This window comes from Budorcas taxicolor, chromosome 2 (genome assembly GCF_023091745.1).
Source record: "Budorcas taxicolor isolate Tak-1 chromosome 2, Takin1.1, whole genome shotgun sequence".
NCBI classification, from domain to species: domain Eukaryota; kingdom Metazoa; phylum Chordata; class Mammalia; order Artiodactyla; family Bovidae; genus Budorcas; species Budorcas taxicolor.
Window position 1 is genome coordinate 175,524,155 of NC_068911.1, and position 6,160 is coordinate 175,530,314.

Here is a 6,160-nt window from a genome sequence, read left to right on the forward strand (position 1 = left end):
ACAGCTGGGAAGAAACTGGCCAAACAGCTCTTCTTCCTTATCTTCATCATCAACATCACCATCCATTTCCTCAGCTGTAAATCAGGTGTAATGAGAATATCCCACTTCACAGGGCTGCTTCTCAGAGGAGCCCTGTGAAGTGGGGTAAAGTGTGAAAAAGCAATGGTAAAACACTGCATAATATCTGGCACAGAGTGAGAGCCCTGTAAACGAGGCTGTTCTTGTTATCGTCGAAATCAAATGTTTGCCCGGCACATGACCCGTGTCAACTTTCTGCTGGGCGCTGAGGTGCCAGAAATCGGTCTGACACAGACCCTGCTCTCAAGGAGCCACGGTCTGGTTAGGAGATAGATAACTAAACAGCTTCTGCAGGGGTTCCAATACCAGTGATAACCACAGGCATTTATTGAGGTTTACTACGGGCTAGGTGGGCTCTTAATCTTTTGCATGCAGGGTCTCATACTGTGGACTTACATTAGTACTCTTCTTAGTCCCATTTTGCAGATGAGAAAGTCGAAGCTAAGAGAGGTTAAGTTGCTTGCTCAAAGACACACAGGTAGGATGTGATGGGTCCAGGACCAGAACTCATGGTCTGGTGGAATTTCTAATACCGAGGGTAATAGGCTCTCACTTGTGTAGCACACTTTTCAGACCCTAAAGCGTGTCCACAGGTACCGTGCTTCTCAGTCCTTTCAGCAAACCATGGGTGGCAGGCATTCTCGAGATAAGGATCCAGGTGCCCAGAGAGGTAAAGTGGTTTTCCCAAGGTCACACAGCCAATAAATAGCAGTCACAGGATATGCCAAGCTTCTCGCCCAGAACTCTGACCTGGAACAAGAGCCATGTACCCCTCCTAGGTCAGGAGAGGTATATGGCCAAGGAATAGTGTACTTTTCAGGGATCACCACCTCCAACGGGGTCCAAAGTGTGGGTCCTAGGGACTATATCAGGGGGTCCTTGAGATCCTCTCCTGCTGTCTGTGCCTGGGCAACAGCCCAAGACTGGGCCATGTGGATCCTGGGACTTGGAAGGGAGCAACTCCATGGCAGCTGGGTTCAGAAGTGAGGTTCCCAGTCCTTGTCCCCCTAAGCATCTGGCAGGAGGCCTGGGTTCACTTCCCCTCCCTGCACCTCAGTGTTCCCATCTGCAGCAGCAGCAGCAGCAGCAGCAGCAGCAGAGCCCATCTCCCCGAGTCCTGCCTGCTCAGGTTAGCTCTGGGCTGTCTCCCCCAGGCTTCCTGGCCTCTTGCCCAGTTCGGCTGGAAGCCTCCATTTGTGCCAACACAGTCTCAGACGGCTGTGGGCTCCAGACTGCCCCATCCCACAGCCGACACCCACCCCAGGATCAAGACACAGTCGATGGATTGTTCTCCTTTGACTGGAAAGGAAACCGAGGCCCAGAGAGACTGAGTGATCCCTCTGGGTCTCCAGCAAACCAGGCAAGGGTGAGGGGTCCCAGGTCTGTGACACGTTCTCCATCCCCCTCTCCCGGCTCTGCTCACATTAATAATGTTGATGGCGGAGCCAGTCTGAGGAGCAGGTGACCTCCGTGCGTCAATGGGCAAAGCCCTGCCCCTCCCTGGGCCTCAGGTTCTTGTCTGTAAAATAGAGGGGACAGTTTCTTCTCTACCCACCAGGCCCGTTTGCCAAAGGGTGATGACTGTGAAAGTAATCTTGGAAAGTTGCAATCAGGAAGTTGAGGGATGATTGGCCTCATTATGTTCCCAGGGCAGGAGAGAACACCCAGAAGGGACGTCTCTCTCTCACTGGGAAGCCACATTGGTACCCAAGGCACTCCTACCCTGTTCCCTTGTAGGGGTTTTTCTACTCGAGGATTTAGAAACCTGTACCTGTTTACATATACAGCCTACCCACACCTACATACATGGGAACATCCACATGTCTGCAGATGCATTCAGACTTGCACGTGTACGCATGCATGGATATACAGATACATGTGCACAGACACACCTAGGATGCCCACAAACACACAATCACATCTGCTCTCAGAGTCACACACACACAGTTGCAGGCACACATGTGCACACTCCCCACTCCTGGCACACACACGTCTCCACTGATGCAAGCAGCTCTTGCCTCCTCCCCGTGTGGGAATGAATGTTTCTCTGGCTGCATTTTGATGGGTGCCCGGAAGCGCTCAGGCCTGAAAGTGCCTGCATAAATCAATATTTGCTGCTGTTAATTATTAAAAACAAAGCTACGCCGTGTCTGGAACACACATCTCCAGGGTTCCCGCCGGCTTCCTGGGCTCCAGCCTGACCCATGGCCAGGTCTAGGGGAAAGGAAGGTGCAGTGCCTTCCTTCCAGGAGCCCTTGGCCCTGAGATGGAGAGTGGTGGTGGGTAGCTGCCAACAAATCCTTCAGGAAGCTGAAGAGAGGTTGGGTACTGAGCTGGTGGGCAGCCCTGCCCTGTAGGGTCTGAAGCAGCTGGTGTTGACTTGGCCACAACTCAGGAAGCAATTACTGCTTTCCCAGCATCTGTCTGGGGAAGGGGTACTGCAGCCCTGCCCCCACTCACAGTGGCAGACACAGTGCAGGGTCAGCTGGAACGGCCTGCGGAGGCCTTGTATTTCGCAGATGGGGAAGCTGAGGCCCACAGAGGCGGCAGGGGCTGACTCAAGTCTACTCAGCAGGTTGTAGCAAGGTCAGAGCCAGAACCCACATATCCTGAAGTCCTCTCCACGCATGGGGCCTTGGCAGCCCCTGTTCCTGCCCTCTCCCAGGGTCAGGGGCAGTAAGGGACAGGTGTGGGCCTGGGGCCTGGGGAAACCAGGGTACCAGTGGCCTGTCAGGCATTGGTGGGGATGGAGGTGGATTCCTAGTTCTGCCTTTTCCTAGCTGTGTGGTCTTGAGCATTTGTCATCTCTTGGAATCAGTTTTGTCTTCTGTAAAATGGGGATGACACTCCTACCTCTTGAGTTGTGGGGAGAGGATCAGACTTGCAAAGGGTTCAACATTAAGCAGACGTTCAAGAAAACCCCTCTGTCTCCAAGCTAAGCCTCCCATCCCCACCGCTTCCTTCCCGATTTCAAAGCCCAGCCCAAGAAGCCCATCTCTGAGGCCCTGAGGCACAGTCCCCAGAGGAGGCTCAGTTCAGTTCAGTTCAGTCACTCAGTCGTGGCTGACTCTTTGAGACCCCATGGACTGCAGCACGCCAGGCCTCCCTGTCCATCACCAACTCCCAGAGTTTACTCAAACTCGTGTCCATGGAGTCGGTGATGCCATGCAATTATCTCATCCTCTGTTGTCCCTTACTCCTCCCGCCTTCAATCTTTCCCAGCATCAGGGTCTTTTCTAGTGAGTCAGTTCTTTGCATCAGGTGGCCAAAGTATTGGAGTTTCAGCTTCAGCATCAGTCCTTCCAGTGAATATTCAGGACTGATTTCCTTTAGGATGGACTGGGTTAAGAGGAGTTAGAAGAAGGACGTTATAGGAGGCCAGGTAGGGACGCAGAGGACAGATCCGGTGCTCTGGTGTCCGCTCGGACGCCGGCAAGAGCGCGCAGGCGCAGTGTCCCGGGCCCTGCGGGGCGGGGCCTCCCGTGTCCCCGCCCCGGATACCCGAAGCCCCGCCCCGTCCCCGCGCCGCCCGTACCTGGCGCCCCGCCCCCTCAGGGCCCGGCCGCCCGGCGAGCCCAGCGCAGGCAGCGCGCCGCCGGATCCCCGAGCCGCGAGCGCGGAGCTCGGCGTTGCAGGGACCCAGGCGCGGCTCGCGCGGGCCGGAGCCGGCCGGGCCAGTGGGAGCGACGCCGGGGTCGGGGGGCCGGGGCCGGGCCGGGCTCGGGATGGCGCAGCCGCGGCCCCTGGCGCCCCTCGGCCGTCCCCGGAGAGGATCGTTGCCTGCAGGGGCCGGCTGGCAGGTGAGGACTGGGGCGAAGGCCGAGGGGTGTCCGCCAGAGACGGTTCGGCCCAACTTCTTCGGAGCCCGGCGGGCTCTGTCCCGGGCAGGGCGGGTGTGCGAGGCTCCGTCATGGAGGGTGTGTTCGCTTCTGGGCTGACACCCGGCCACCGCGGCCACAGGGCACACCCCTGCCCTGGGGTCCCAGGCCCTGTGCTCTTTCTGCAGTTGCCTAAGCAACAGAGTGTCCGTGTTGGTGCTGTGGCTCTGGGCTAGAGGGGCACTCCGTGTGTGTGTGTGTGTGGGTGGGTGGGTGTGTGCGCGGGCGGGCACGCGCTAGCCTTGAGACCACTTCGTCCATCCCCTCTCCCCTTAACGAGGGGTCTGAATGTCACCATGTAGCTCTACTTGGAGCCCTGGGCCACTTGGCTCCCAGCCTTCCCTGTGTCAGGGCGTCTGGTGCATGAGTGAGGCTGTGTCTGCGGTGTCACTTGTTGCTGTGCGTGCTCTGGGTGACAGTGTGCCATGTGTCAGTGTTAGGTGGCTGAGGTTCCTGGCGCCTGCTCCTGGCCATGTGAGGTCACCCCAAGTGGGGTGTCCTGGAGGACACTGGTGCCCCGGGATGGCCGGCGCTGGGCCTGTGCTGGGTCGAGGCTGTGTGGCTCATTTGGGCGCACAACCGCTGTTGTTGTACAAGGTACAAAAGATGCTGCTTGTTGTACAAGGTGTTGGTTGACAGGCGTGTTTGCCTGCCTGGACTGTGTGTCTGTGGTCTCTGCCATCACTGTCTGTGGAATTGTCTCTTCCAAGCTCCCAGTGTCAGGGGTGGCCTTGAGGGCCGCAGGTCACCCATCTCCTAGGGACACCTATCGTGCATTTTCCAGGGTGGGCATTTCTGTGGGCAGGCCTCACAGTGGGGTGCACGTGGGGTGTCTGTGTCTTGTGATCTTTCACAGAGCTCTGTCTGTGTGTGGTTGCAGGGGGGGTTCAGACCCAAGCCCCTCATCCTTGGAAATTAAGCACTCCCCTAGTTATTGCATGCTTTTTTCTTTTTCTCTGAATGCTGTGGGATCAAGTCTGGCATGTCTGTTACACGGGGTGTGTGACTCTGATGGGGAGGGTGAGCATGTGGGTGGGGGTGAGGCTCTGTGCCTCCGCTTCCATGAACATACCTGCCTGTGTCTGTTATTGTGTCGCTCAACACAGTCTTGAGAGCGGTCGTGTGGTGTCTGTGTAGCTTTGTGTGCAATTACTTGCACAGATTTTCATATGGGTGGGGCTTCCCAGGGGGCTCAGTGGTAAGGAACCCACCTGCCACTGCAGGAGGCACTCGAGTTCGATCCCTGGGTTGGGAAGATCCCCTGGAGAAGGAAATGGCAACCCAACCCGCTTCAGTATTCTTGCCTGAGAAATCCCATGGACAGAGGAGCCTGGAGGGCTATAGTCCATGGGGTCTGCAAAGAGTTGGACAGGACTGAGCGATTAAAAGCAAGCAGAGTGAAACACAGGGGTGGGCTTGCCTCTGTGTGTGGCTCCTGGGGGACATGGAGCCGTGTGTGTGTGACGGAGCATGCTGTTGTGTAACGTAGGACACTGATATGTGTTTGTGTATGTTCGTGTGTAGCTCTGAGTCTAAGAAGTGGTGTACACAGACCTGGTGGGTTTGTGTGTGTGGGTTTCTTTCTGTGTGTTTGCTTTCTTTGGTACAGTGAGACCGTGTTTAAATATTGGTGTGCAGGCCTGTGTGTGTTTGATCCAGAGAGAGAGAGAAAGAGAGAGGGCGTATGTGCTTCCTGGTGCACAACCCCATGGCACATGTGTGTGAGCTCCAGAGGTGCCCCCACTGGACAGCGGGAGCCGGGAGCTGGGAGCCAACTGAATTGAGGCTTTGAAGGTGCTGGGGGAGGGGCGCCCTCCTAGAGACTCCAGGGGCTTCCCAGGCCCAGCCCCCAGCCCCGCCAGCCAGCAAGGATGCCGCCTTCCAGGAAGGCTCGTAGGGAGTTGGCGCTGGAGAGGCCGAAGCTGCCAAGCACAGCTGGCAGATGGCTGGATTAACCCCGTGTGTGCCCAGGCTGGCCTCGGGAGAGCCCGGTGGCCATGTGAGGGGGAGGAGGGTGTGTGTGTGCACGCACACGCAGGTAGGGGAGGGTGTGTGTGCACGCACACGCAGGTAGGGGACGGTGTGTGCACGCACACGCAGGTATCAGGCCAGTGGGACATCTCAGCGTCCTCTCTCGGCTCCCCGACAGCCCCCAAGTCCGCACTGCTTGGTTGGGAGGGTGGGGTCCTCCTTCCAGAGGTGGG